Genomic DNA, 14,940 nt, shown 5'->3' with positions numbered 1-14,940 from the left:
GCATCCTTCCACTTACCCAGGTAGCCTCAGAGCTCCAAATTCTGCCCTGGGGTACATGCTGGCCTGATGAACTTACTCTGAATAAGAGCTGTGGGCAGAATTTAGCCCACAGCAGGCAAGATTTATGGATTGAAAATGTCACATACTTTGCTTTTTATTCAGCGAGAAAACAAGAGAAAAGCTTGAAACAGGCTGAGCAAAGTAAATGAATCAGGACTGCATATTTTTCATTCTGAAAACAAGAAAATATATATGCATGAACATAAAAAACACAGGTGCCCAAGTGCTGCAGTGGCCTCCTAAATCTGCTATAAAGCACCAACATCTAAGTTATACCTGTCTCCAGACAGATACATAAATTAATTTTGGAAGGTTTTTATCAGGAAAAACTATCTTAAATAAACTCTTTTTTTTTATCTTTTTCCCTAAGGCACTGTGTCCCTTGTACTTGAATTAAGTGTGTATAGGTACCATGCTCTTTGAACATAAAACTGCACAGCAGCAGGGAAAAGCAAAGCTTTGGTTATGCTGCATTCCTAATAATTTTTGCAGTTTATGGAAAACTCCCATAAACAGAGTACAACACAGTTGTATAGTTTCTCTGCTAATATGCTGTCTAGACTCCTTAAAATATGAGTTCTCCCTGCCTACCGTGTATCATGGCTTAAACTTTTGACCTTGTTTCTGTTCCCTTTGACCACTTGATAGGTTTTGACCCTTTTCAAGTATTTAATACCCAAATGGCAGGTCACCAGAGCTGCTGGGGCTATTAGGACTCTTAAAGCCTGTCTTTTATTGTGAAGTTGAGAAAACTGGCTGCAATCTAACACAAAAAGTCAGAAAATATCTTCCCCCTTCACACAGCCCTCAGCATACAGCACCTTCCTAGGCTGGGTGACATTGATCTGTGGTAGAAGTGACAGCAGGCTCTTCTCTAACACCATCACATACGTGCTGGAGGGGGCAGAGGGCTCGTCATGGAACCACACCAACACTGGGGCATTGCTAATGCATGCCTTTGATTTCTGTTTATGGCCCCCAAGTTGAGCGATCTGTCTTGTTGGCACCAACCTGACTATTTTTAAATGATGCAGCAGCTGGCTCAACACATACTTCAAAGATTTATGTTCCTGTCTCAAAGCCCTCTCACTGAAAGGAGAACTCTGGAGTAGCTTCCACTCACTCCACACACACAGACAGTTGACATACTTTATCCCAGGACACCACAGCATGGATTTTAACCAAGAGAAAGCAGGCAGTTATATGAGGGAAGGCAAATACAGAACAAAGGCAATAGTGAAATATTTGACAGATTACAGACCTTGAAGTTCCCAAATTATAACTCATAATTCTGGATTTCTCAAGCTGAAAAGTCAGATAAACTCCTGATGGACATTAAGTGCAGGAAATCATCCCTTCCTATGAAAGGAAATACAGAAATGGAGTTAATTCCTACCCTTGCAGAAGCACATGGATAGATAGACACACACCCACACCGTCTTAGATGTGCTCATGTTTCAGTAACACAGTAAAAGATCACTGTGCAGGTGGGTCTAACCAGGTATCAGTTGATGAGGGATATCTAGGAACACCCATCAGATGCAGAACTGCAGGATATTTCAGCTAAGCCATCACATCTGGCACCAGCAATTACTAGAGGCACTCTTTTGTAGGGAGGCATTTAATATTTGGCCTACAGTGCCTCTCCATTATGAATAGTCTGAATGAAATCCTGTGGTTAACAGTGATTCCAGAAGTGACCAACCAGCCTTGCCTTCACAGAGGTCTAGAAATCCAAAGATCCATATGGGAATATTTTTCACTGCTGGCTATAGTAGAAAAGACTACCCCAACTGCAGGAAGAAATGATGATGTTTGGTTTTAGATTAGAAGGTTGAAGGATAGTTTTATTAAAACTATAACACATTATATTAATATACTATTTAAAGAGAGATTATTTTGTTTTATATGCATATTTTTAATTTACTTAATTATTAATTAATTAACAAACTTGTGATTGTTTATTGAGAGTTTGAGACACAGCTGGATCTGATTGGTTATTGAACTTAAATAACATTTACTAGCATTTAATTAAGTTATTACTTTAGGTAAACAATCTTTATACTAAATTTTACATGGGGAAAACAAAGGAGCAGAGATAAAGATTGTTTTCTTCTCTCTGTGCTTCTCTTGAGAGACAGAATTGTGTCTCTCTGTCTAGAGAATGTGGATGCCACAGCTGGCTAGAAAAACGTATGTAATTCTTGGCACTAATTTCCTGGCTAACCCAAGGTGGACACTCAAATGAGCTACAGACCTGAAAAAGCATCAACAGTGTCCCTACCCAGGGAGCCACTCTGGAACAATCCATTGTGATGGACGAGTTGGAGATGTGAATCCCATGGGAAGAGAACCCCTGTGGACGGTGGGAGCAGTGATGGAGGTGATGCTGTTCTGCTGCTGTTAACAGCCACAAATTGCCTTGAGTTTATTGCAGCTCTGACACTACAAGGGAGGACCTGCTTGCCCCAAAAACCTGAAGGAAGGGAAATAATGATCCCATCTGACTCCTGTGTGGGATTAGCTGCGATTCCGCTGTGCCTGTTAAAAGTAATTGCGTTCCCTTATGTTAAACCTTTACCTGGAGAGCAAAAACTGTGAAATCCTGGCAAGCAGACCCCTTCTCCCCATCACCACACAGCTGAACTTGCAATCCTGACTTCAAGAGAGCTGCCCAGACCATGATGCAAATCCCTGAGCAGGACCCAAGTGGGATGTGCAGTCTCCCATCTCATCTCTCAATCCTCCCCGCAGGACAAGAGAGGTCACAGCTCCATCCAGGTTACAGCTCCATCCATGGTGGGGCACAGCATCCTGAATTCATAAATTCCTTCTGCTGTGGAGGTACCGCTATCAATTCCTCTAATTTAGCTCCTTCAGCTGCTCTCTGAGCTGTTTCCTGTGCATTCTGGTTCACTGTCCTAAAACAAATCTCTTTTAAAAGAGATATTTTGTTAAAGTGTCCAGAGTCAACTGGTGTTTAAGTGCATGGATTATGGAAGTATTTTAACAGTGTAAAAATTTAAGCACAGGGAACATATATTTTGGGGGATTTTTCCTCCCTCTGTCAGTCTTATTATAAGGTTGGTATTGGACTCATTTTGACCTCCTTCTCAGCAGGTGAGGGACCAGAAGTCCATCCAGCCCATCACCCTTCCTCTGGGCTGGCCACTTCTGGGGCTGGAGCAAACTCCTCTCTGTCTTCAGAGCAAGAGAGCAATTCCATAAAACCCATTAGAAATATGTGTGTACATCTATGCACACACATACACACATATTTATCATCCATATGTCTCTCTCTCAGCTTTATTCAGGCTTAAACTAAAATCCTTCTAATCTGCATCAGGCACAGTAAATGTTGCCCCTGTGATATGTCAGTGCTTCCCTGCCTCTAATTTTTTTAGGTAATATTTGGGAATACTATCCAAAAGCTTTTGAGAACAACAGGAATCTTTCTGTCATCCCCTTGGGTTTTAGATCAGGACCTGAATTCTTGGTCTAAGCCAAAATCTCTATATTGTCCTCTCTCTTTTTTCTCTGATTTTCCAATGTCTGCCACAGTTCCCTCCCTTTCTTACAACATCTGGTAGAGTTTTTTACTGCATCTGTATCTGAGGGCTGAATTAGACACATGACTTCTAAATAGCTTAAAATATTTTGACATCTCCCAACCTACTTCTAAATCCTACAGATGGGTCAAATTATCTGCTAAGATCTGCTGCCTCGGTCTCACCCTAGTGTTTTCTTGTTCCTAAATGTGCAGAACAATTATGTGAAATGGAAAAAAGTTTAAATTATAATTAAATTACAATTAAAGCTTAAATTTTATGGTACTGAGCTAAGGAGGTAAGTTCAGCTAAACATTTTGTCAGCATGTAACAAACCAAATTTGTGTAAGGAATTGATATTCTCCATACATTGGAGAATATGTTCTTGTGTGGAGAATATGTTCTTGTGTGCATTTTTCCTTTTAAATCTCCAGAGGCAACAGTGTAGTGATACAGATTTCAGGCACGTATTGAATAAGATCACACCATAATATTGATACATTTATAATAGTCTTCATATGGAAAAATTCTAGCAAGTTCAAATGATTCACCAAGATTTTGCTTAGGTATTCATGTCTGAACCAGAAACTCTCCAGAGGGTCATTTGCTTGTTTGATAAATCAGAAAAGAACACATTTTTATACAAGTATTTTAATACAGGAAATATGAGTCTAGTCAGTATCTTTCCAAATACATGTGTCTGAATGGTTTTTGATTTGAAATGCTGCTTAATGTCTTTTAAAGTACTATTTAAACAACTTCACATGAGCAACTACCAATCAATATGTATCCCATTCTCTAACACTAAAAGACCAATGCTAAATAAATGGGTTTTTAGAATCACATATAATGAATAAACCAAAAAGGAAATGGAAGAGGAAAAAAAGAAAACAGCAACAAGGCCTTATTTAGAATATGTATTACCCCAAAAATGTAAATGGCCACCTCTAGTCTGGCTTTCTAATGGAAAAGAAATAATATGAAATTGGGCAATTACAGATCTTTTCCTGAGGTATGACTCAGGCTGCTGCATTTTTGGAAGGCTGGTAGTAATGGCACTGGGGGGACTGGGCAGTGTCCAGGCAGGCCAAAGGCAACAGATTTATGGCATTAAAAAAGGGTGTAGCCAGAGAGTAACTTGTAACAAATGCATCTAAAAATGAGCTGTACAGAAATGATGGATGATAGCAGAGAGCAGGCCCCCAGGAAATGCTGGGGTTTGAAAGCTCCCATTAAACTCTGGTTTAATCCTGGCTTGGGTGGGGCCAGCAGAGGGAGAGGAGGCTCCTCACAGAAACCATATTTTTATATTGCAATGTGCAGAGAAATTCAGAGTCCCAAGCATCTCAACAGAGGAAAGGGAAGACAAAGCTGCTTTGCCAAATTTGCACAAGCTGAGTTTGCAGGGCTTTCCCTTTAGAAGAAATAAAATCTAAGCCTTTTGGTAGCGTGGTGTATCAGAAGGATTTCTGAATCCATCTGTGGGGTGGAAGGTGTGAGCTGTAGTGCAGAGAGTGAACGGGAGTAGCCACTCCAGGTTTTGGATGCTGACCACAATGCTGGTCAAAGGCTGGAGGAAATGATGGACAGACACTCAAACAGCTCATCTGTCCTATCTACTGATCCCCTACCCTACTCATCTCTTCTAAATTCTCACCATTCTCTCCTGAAATCACTAAACTTTTTGCATCCATAACTTCTGGCAGGGATTCCACAGCTCTGTTACCTTTGTGTGAAGAAAAGCTTCCTGTTATTTTTAATCTGGATTTTACAAGCCCTTTATCATGGCCACTTTTGCTGGGAAAATCACAGAATGGTTTGGGTTGGAAGGGACTTTAAATATCATCAATTTCCACCCCCCTGTGATGAGCAGGGACACCTTTCACTAGATCAGGTTGCTCCAAGCCCCACCCAGCCTTGTCTTGAACACTTCCAGGGAAATGATAGTGAACAGTTTGTCCCTGCTTAAACCCTCATTATTTGTGGTACTCTAGATCTCTGTCATACCCCCACTCCCAAACTTTCCCTTTTCCAGATTCAATCATGTCTTATATGGAAATTATTCCAAGCCTTTGATCACACTTTTTACCCTTTTTTAGAGCTTTTCCAGTTTACTACATGCTTTTTTTTTTTTTTCTTTTCAGATGAGGGGACAGAACAGTATGTTATGAAATAATTATACATCATTTGAGGTGTGGATGACCCATGGGTGTAGAAGGTGATGAAATTATTTTTGTTTTGCTTTCTATTCCTTTCCTAATCATTCCTAACATTCAATTTACCTGTTTTTAACTCATGGTTTTTGAGCCCTGAACTGATGCTTTCATTCCAGATTCACTTCTTAGTTGTAATAGTCAGCTCAGAGCCCATCATTTTATAATGAATCTAGGGGTTGTTTCTCCCCACATGCACCCCTTTCTGTTTATACACACTGAATTTCATCTGTCACTTTATTACCCAGTCACTCAGCCTCATAAGGACCTTCTGCAACTCTTCACCCTTCACAATCCCACTGTTAAAAGCCAACAGGAAGCCTGTGGCTCCTTTTGCTCAGGGAATGTTAGCAGGGACTGGGCAATGCAGGGAGACTCATCCTTGGGCAAACTTGGCTGGATTTGCTGCCCTTAGCCTTCCCTCAGGACAAACTGGGTGCTCTTGGGGATGCTCAGAGCCTTCAGGCAAAGGAGGAGTTTTCCCAGCACGCCTCCATGGAATTCTCTGCAGCCTTCACCTAAATGGGGCCTGCCTGAAAGCCTGGGTATGTGAGGATGGGGAGGAGCAAGGCAGGCTTGCCCTGCACAGCTGCACATGGTGCTGGGAGTTAGACTGGCTATGGTACAGCCACACGTCTGCTCATGTCAGCTCATAAAAGACAAAAAAAAAAAAAAAAAAAAAAAAAAAAAAAAAAAAAAAAAAAAATCGCCTTTGGTCTAAAGTTTGCCCCCTCTGCGCCCCTCCTTTTTTCCCCCCTCTCTGCTTCAAAAGAAAGACAGGTTTGAGTCTGACTCTGAAGCACCCTCTGCTACAGTATGTGCCATTTACTTTAGTAAGGCTGATTAAGTCATGCATTTACAAGTAGACCTTCCATCAGAGCTAATTTAAAGCAGATGTTCTGGGTTCCACAGCCAGGGAGGCATCAATCTGAGAATTGCAAGGGTCTCTGTAAGAGCACTGTTTTTACTGCACTTTATAGAGCACTGGGAGGAGGTTAATTGGTGTAAAAGTTTAATTTCAAATAAGGATCCCCTTTTAAAGTTGCATATATGCATATACTTTTTATGGAGCGTTATATTACAAAGTCAAAGTGGGGGAGAAAAATCATCCAAAAACATTTCAGGATCAAAGACACCCAACCTGTCAACTGCTATGATATTTTTATGAGGAAATAGGACTCACATTTTCTCCAGAAGAAGGAGAGAGAAGTAAGAAGTGGAAAAATATTTAACTAGATTCCATGGTATATTAGAAGAAGGAGAAAAAAAAAAACACCCATGCCAATATGTTGGTTTCAGAACCTTCTGGCTTGGCTTCCACTGCTGAAAATATTGGCAAGAAAATGCTCTGCACTGGGAATATTTATTAGAAAAGCAATAGATTTGTACAGTTTAACAATAGAGGGAGGATTCACAATCGTCCTTTTGCTCTCTGTTCTAACTTTCAACTACTTTTGTTTTTTATTTGCAAGCCAGAATAACTATACTTATCCCCTGAAATGATCGTCAGCACTGGCTTAGCATAATGGTATTATTTTATTAATTGTATTGCCTATGGAGGGGTAATGACCTGTTTCTTACACTGAAAACCACACAGGCTACTCCCAGATGGGAGGCCAGTCTTTTTATGAAGCTTAAGTCATTTAGATTTACATTTTATGCTTATTAGAAGTTATCAGATTTTTTTGCCTTTAATAAAGACAACAAAAGAAACCAGATTTACCTTGAACTTCAGTTTTGTAGTAATACAGACTATGGCAGTGTTCAGCTCCAGAAAGGTTCTCTCTTCCTCCATCCTTCCTGAGGGAGAATCTTATTAAATGTTGCTGCTCTTCCTGCCTTGTGCTACAGGAGCATCTATGGGCCTTGGCCAAATTTGCTTAACACTTTCCAAACCACGGCCTTGACAAAGCACCTTCGAGTCTGCCAGGGTAAGAGAGCTAGAAACAGGCTGCAAATGCTTCCTGCAAAGGAGAAATGAGTGATTTTCTCAAGGCTGTAGAAAAACTACGCCCAGAGACCTCATACATGCTTCTTGTGCATGCCAGTCTAGAACCCCAATCACAGCAGGCTCTGTTTCTGATCCTGATGAAGACTTCTCATCAAACAGTGACAAAATGTGACAGAGAGGCTCTTATTTGTTATTTCTCCTTTCCCAAGTGTTTGGAGCCATTCCAGACTTGTATGACCAAGGGAGATTTGGGGGGTGTTCAGTGAAGAGGGTGATTTCAGACTTTCTGGGCTGTAACCTCCTGGCTGAGCTTGGAAAAGTCATGTACACAGAGTGTAAGGCACACAGTCCTGGTTTGTGGTCCTCTTCTCCTCCTTGTACCTCAGGAATCTGTAGTGTTGTGCTACAGAAAGAATTCCATAGTGGTGGTGTGGTGATGTTGGAGTCTGCCACATGAGATCCACACCACATTACCCAAAATTGCCATTGCCCAAAGTGCCTCACCTCTGCCCATCTGTCTGTAAGTGGCTCTGTGCTGCTATGGGGGCAGCACTGCCTGAGCCCTGTGCAGCTCAGGAACAAGGAATGTGTGGCCCTGGAAAGGGGAATGGAGGAGTTTGCTTTGGAGGATTCCCAGCAGGAGCTGAACACTGGGCATGCTGGAGGTACTGACGTGCAGGATGTTTCCCAGACAGCAGAACAGTGCAGGTGCTGTAACTACACTGGTTAATGGGCACTGTGCTGATGGGCTTGGCAGGATTTTATCCCCCAAAATTAAGGGTAGCTGTGTAGAAGGACTCAATCCTCAGATCTTTTATGACTGGAAGAGCACACCAAGTCCATCACTAAATATGTTCTTTCTAAGGGCAGCTTGAAATGGTATTGATAGGATGAGTGAAGTTCCTGTGCAGGGTTTGCACCTATTCTTTATAGTCTGGTTTAGTGAAACACAGAGACCTGAGCGGGCTGTGTGCCCAAGGAAGAATATAATCCTTCAGGGGATATGGAACTAACAATCTCATAATGTATTGAAGCCAAAACAGGCAGAGCACACTGGGCCAAATGCATCCTGACTGGAAATCCTGCAATTTGAGAAGGCTGCAACACAGAGGAGTTTGACCCAATGCGTTTTGAATTTAGAATAGATGCCAAGTAGTAACCATTCCCATGTGAAAATAGCAAACATATCTCTTTGAGACCAATGTGCTCCAATGAAGTGCATGAACTTAAGGGTTTTTTCCTTTCCAGGTGAATAATACAAAAACAAATTAAAAGCAGGAAATCCTGATAAGTGGTACAAGGATGTCTGTGCTACAATAGCATCAATCCCCATCTTCTCTGGCCCCCTTTTTCAACACCTTCTTCCTCATTAATCTCATTTTTAAAGTCCTGAAACAAGTTGCTGCCAAGCCTGATTTTTTTGCCAAAGTTTTTTTTTTTTTTTAATACTCCAGCCATTTGGAATATGTATTGTGGTTCTGTTAAAATACAGAAGAGAGAGAGACTGCTCAAAAAGCAATTACTAGTCAGTTTATACAAAACAGCAGTTTTGAAGGTTCCTTACCTTTGTTTTGTCTTTCAAATTCACCTCTAAAAACATGGCTTCCAAATTCCATGTAGTAACTTTCAGTCCCCCAAATGCAAACTGTGAGGTCTTCAGTTAGCAAATACTGAATTCTGGAGTCAGCTTTTCCAAAAGGTCTTCTGGAGCACATTGGAGTCCTCTTTACTTTAATAGGCTCTTTTGTTTTAGCTTTTACTGACATCAGTACATCCCTGGTAACTTGGGATCTCTGCACATTTCAAGCCCCAGACTTGCAGTTCTCCAAATATCTCTTCTCACAGAAAAAATAGGAGTATTTACAGCACCTTTGAGAGATTGGGAGTTGTATCTAAATCCAAACTTGAAATCCCCAAACTCCTGTTCATAAACTTCACACCCTGAAACTATGTAGGATCCCTAGTGCCCAGCAGCAAAGTTCCCTAAATTCACACCTCAGATTAGGTGCCTCCTCCTCCTTCCAGATGCTGCTGGACATTACCAATATCACCAACCCAAACCATTCTGTGGTTCTTTCTATGACAAATGCTGATTCATCTCCCTGGTATCCAGTGACAGGACACGTGGGAATTGTTCAAAGCTGCACCAGGAGAGGTTTAGACTGGATGTTAGGAAGCATTTCCTTACCAAGAGGGTGGTCAGACACTGGAACAGACTTCCTAGAGAGGTGGTTGATTCCCCAAATCTATCTTAGTGCTTAGGAGGCATTTGGGCATTTGCTCTTAATGCACTGGTCAGCCCTGAAGAGGTCAGATAGTTGGACCAGATGACCATTGTAGGTACATTCCAACTGAAATATTCATTCTATTCTATTCTATTCTATTCTATTCTATTCTATTCTATTCTATTCTATTCTATTCTATTCTATTCCATTCCATTCCATTCCATTCCATTCCATTCTTCTCAAATTGCTCATTTTTTATAGTGAAACATGCTAGATAACCAGAACTGCAACCATAATATTGGATGTGTGTTTTCCTCATTATTTTTCCTGCTTCCATTTCTAAACACACAGATCAGTCTGATGTTCATAAAATCAGGAGACAAAATGCAAGACTGTGTCCTTGGATGCATCCCTAGGGATCCTGGGTTTAGTTGCTGGTGCCAAATGGGCTCTGTGCACAGCACCCCATTCAGCTCTGCCAAGACATTTCCTGCTCCCCACAAATTTATGATGTCACTTGGAGCAAAACTCATCTCAGTATCTTACTTTTATGATGGTAACTCTGTTGTGAATCTGATATAAAAGCAGCAGTGCCCTGGCTTCTCAGCTGGTGTAAAAAGGAGAGCTGCATCAGTTTGTGCCAGCTGAGGATGTGGTTCAAGCTGTTTGGTTAAAGCTTTTCCCTGCAAGCTGTTTGCTGCAATCTCAAGGACGCTGGAAAAAATGTTAACATCAACCAGTTGGGGGCAGGAGGGAAAAATCCCTGAAAATTTAATATAGTTGCAGAGCAGTTTTTGTTTTTTCCATTAGTCGATATTCTCAGGTTACCAGAAAGGAATTCATTGTCCTTCTCCACATTTGCTGCTATTGAAACAAGAGATTGAAAGAGTTGAGAATAAATGGCCAGGCTGAAAACTTGCAGTGCTTGTGCTGGGGTTTGGGTTAGGGCCCTTACCAATAGAGGGCTGATTAGGCATCCATTTCCCAGTCCTCAGCAATGAGATTAGGAAGTGCAGGAAATTCAGTGTCTTGAGCTTGCCACTGCTGGCTTGCTCCAACAGCCATCCATCAAGGGACTGACAAGCTCAAACTGTCCATGTCAATCTGCAGCTGCCTTTAATCACACACAGATTTATGGGACACCCCCTCGCCCCCTGTGGAGATCTAGAAACTGTGCTTTGTTTTGCCTTGACATATATTTTTCCATTTAAGATGAAGAAGTATGAGTCCTATTAAGCTGCACTGCAGCTAAGAAGCAGAAGGGGCAAAGCTCTGTCTGAAATGGAGGAAATGATGATGTAATTTTGAACTGTTTAGGACTGAAGGGATTAAAAGCTTTGGAGTAGGATTTGGAAAGTCTCTGGTGTTACGTAGAATAGGGTTTTATCTCCTACCTCCCCATCTGGACAGAGAGGACCTTTTTCCTAGTTACTGGTATGGGGGTTGTTGTTGTAGCTGTGCTGCTCATGAAGCACCATGGCACTTCAGACTCCATCATCATTTCCATGACAAACCCTCCTGTCCTGTGAGGGATCACAACATCAGAGTCAACATTTGCTGCAGGGTAAAGCTTGCCCCAAAAGTCTGGTCTCAAGCTGAAGAGCAGCAGGGGCACAAGGCAGGATCAGGCTTGGAAGCCTTCCACTTTCTAGTAACATTACACTTACCTCATTTTCTAAAATGAGCATTTCTAGCCATTATCAACAGCCCCAGAGCAGGGGCTGATGCTCCTTTTCCATATGTTCAGGCAGCTCGCTGTCCAGTCCCTGCAAGGATTTATATCCCCACTGGTTTGGTGGTGGGACACATGTCCTGGGTGATCCTGGCCAGGCACATCTCGCTCGAGGGGCTGTGTAACAACTCAGCAGGATCAGCAGCTCCTTGGCTCACCTCCCCATCCCATCTGCTGCTCTCTGATGCTCCAGGCAGGGGCTGCACACACAGGGAAGTGGCTGGTTTTCCTCAGCCTCCCCTCGGCCATGCTGCTCATCCACGAGAGGTCCAAGGGAACATGGGTGAAGTCATCGTGTGCTGCTGAAGCCCCGAGTGGTCCTTGCAGTGCTGTCTTCCAGCAGTTCAGTGTGTTTTGGGGGTCTCACTGGCTCTTTCCATTAAGAGAAGAAACTAATTTCAGTTATTTTTCAAAGTTAATGATCAAAATCTCTTTATGAACTCAAATCCTCTTTATTAACCAAACCTAGTTTCTCTGAGCAGAGCACAAATCAAATAGCATGTGGGGACAACACTTGATCTTACTGTAATCAGCTGCTCCCCCATGTTCTCTGTCCCTTTCTGTGTTATTCTCTTAGGTTGGGCTCTAAGCACATTTCTGGCTGCAGCTCAGGTCTTTGGTTGCTTCTGTTTGCTGCCTTTCCCCCTCTTAAGGTTCCTCTTATATCCAGACACATGATCAAGCCAGAACTGTATTCTGTCAGAAATGCTCTTGTCAGGTTTATCATGAAATTGAATTTGTCAGCTACAGATATGTCCATATCAAATACAAGACAGGGATATCAAGCTAAGAATAAGTTGGCAAATGGCAAGAAATAAATTACTTCTTAATCTCCAAGAACAGAATTGGTATTTTGACAGGTGTTCTGGCCATGCTTTAAGGGATAATCAAACTCCCTGCATGCTCTAAACACATGGAAAGTCAGTATACATGCAAAAAAGTGGCCATATCCCCTAGTAAAAACCTGACTGAGAAATACCTGCATTGCAGATGTATTTTCAAAGCCTGTTCTGTAATTACTCTGCTATATGGAAACACAGCATGAAGTTGTGGTCTGCTCCCATTAGTTTTTATCACAAAGCAGGCAAATAAAATCAGCTATTCAGGCATGCTGAAATAACATTAAGAGCCTGATAAATTTGCAAGTGCAATCACTGTTGCAAGTAAGAAGATATTTACAATTCAAAGAGCATCAGTCCAATTCAAGAGGCTTCCAAAGATCTGCTTTCTAATCTATCTCCAATGTCAGAATAATTAGAGTGTTATATGCTCTGATAACAACTTTCTCGAGTTCCTTATCTGAATAGAAATAGCACAGGGACTGTCTCACTCAGGAGACGGTAAATCAAAAGTGAAATGACAGTTTTAGTGAGGCTCTGGGATTTATTTCAGCTGAAGACCTGCCCATGCCATGATGACATACAAGCCGGCCATAAAGACAGCGCTAAATGAATCTTAAAAACGTTAAGAGAGATCCAGTTTACTCTCAGAAGAGGTCAGTGATTTACAGGATTCATATTCCTGTATTGTTTTTATTGTTATTATTTTATGACAAGGTTCATCCGGGGTCACTTGAGACTCCAGAGTTCTCTGTAGCTGTGCTGTGCCTGTTGCAGTGACTGATACAAGAAGGAGGGAAGAAATTTCCATCTATCCCATGTCTGGGAGTGCATTTCTGCTGGAGGCTGGAGTGCTGCTCCATAGGGAACAGGGCTGGGGATAACTTCTCTAGAGCACAGGAGCCTTCAAGGGTCCCAACAGGAGCATTTTGAGCTTGCCCAAAAATTAGATTTTTCAGCAGCACACACCACTCATGGCAGGTACACCCTGCTTGGTTCCTGAGACTCTGTGTAATGGAAAACAAGCCTATGTAAGCCAGAGGGCAGCTCATGGACATTGTCCTACATTTCTGCTTGGATTCACATGAATCTGGTGATCATCTTAATTAAAACAAGGTTTGTGTGGCACTAGTACACATATGGGTATGGTATTCTCTTTTGGAAGGCCAGGAAACCATAATTGCCCAGAAGAAAAATATTGGGCCAAGTCCAAAAGTCCTCTTTGCTCAAAAAATATTCCACAAAGACAAAGAGAGTAGAGTTCTTTTGAGGGATCACAAGCTGTCTGCCTTAGCAAAGCTGAAATAATGTGGCAAAGCCATTTCACAGACTGCCCCACTGCATGCAAGTAGGGAAAAAATATACAGGCAAACCCACTATTGCTTGCCAGTGTCCAAGAACCAGGGAAAATTCAGTTTTGACTAATTTTCTCTTCTCCTTCTCTCTTTGTACCCTCTTCAGAGCAATTACAGGTAGACATCCAGCAGAAGATTTCAGTGCTCAAGCTGAGTTCTGCAGCCTTTTCCCACATCTACTTGTGCTCACTACAGGTACCAGAAAAAATGGTGGAGAAGTATCTCAAGACACTTTGAGAGATGGCTCAAGACACCTTGCAATAAATTATGTTTTCACAATGATAAGTAGCAATTGACTGGTAGGCTGAAAACAGCAACGTGGTTTCCCAAAATTTATGCTTAATCCTGTCACCTGGAAAGGTGTTCTGCAACATTAGTTAGTCCTTATGCCTGGAAAGAGTTTGGTCCTGAACCCTGACAGACTGGTGGACTTTTGCCATCAGCCTGGGAGAAAGCTTCCCTTCAATTCCAGATGCACGAAATTAAATCTGTGAGTTCTGGTCAGTGTTGCCATTGCTGGCTTTCACAGGGTGGTTTAAAAGGGCTTTTTCCCATTGTTTTTCCAAGGACCTGCCCAAAAATGTTTCCATCCAAACCACCATCATGCAAGACTCCAGCAGAGGAGAGAAGAACAATAGCACACAAGGTTCCAAGTTCAATAGCAATTTCAAGGATTTTGGCTGTTACAGTTAATGAGTGGCAGTTTCTCTCAGGCCTCCTTTCTTTAACCCTTGACAGCCAAGGCTTCGAAAACTGCTGGCCGAGAGGGCAAAGAGGTCGAAAAACCCATTTATTTAGCAGACATGAATTACTAAGAAAGCAAAACTAAAAAATGTAGAAGTGTTTTGAAGCAAGAATATCAGATAAAATGAGATTTTATTTCTATTTTCACTTTTGCTAAAGTAAGGCATGAGACTGAAGGGTGGGGTTCAGAGTCTGGATTTTGGGCAGGGCTATTTTAGAAGGCTGAAGACAGTCCAACAGTTGCTCTAGGGCAAGCACTTCTCAACTTTAGGG

General features: G+C 41.9%; 1 long non-coding RNA gene across 1 annotated transcript; it reads left to right on the top strand.

Annotated features, from left to right (window-relative positions):
- The first annotated feature begins 2,450 nt into the window (after positions 1-2,450).
- LOC128790035 (uncharacterized) lies at positions 2,451-14,167 on the top strand. The gene is made up of 6 exons (XR_008431608.1): positions 2,451-2,610; positions 2,815-2,904; positions 3,181-3,304; positions 5,753-5,826; positions 13,122-13,224; positions 14,030-14,167. It is a non-coding gene; the product is annotated as an uncharacterized LOC128790035 (long non-coding RNA).
- Positions 14,168-14,940: the final 773 nt, after the last annotated feature.

The sequence above is a fragment of the Vidua chalybeata genome, chromosome 6 (genome assembly GCF_026979565.1).
Source record: "Vidua chalybeata isolate OUT-0048 chromosome 6, bVidCha1 merged haplotype, whole genome shotgun sequence".
Classification (NCBI taxonomy): Eukaryota; Metazoa; Chordata; class Aves; order Passeriformes; family Viduidae; genus Vidua; species Vidua chalybeata.
The sequence above is the reverse complement of the archived record's forward strand: the minus strand, read 5'-3'. Positions and strand labels throughout refer to the sequence as shown.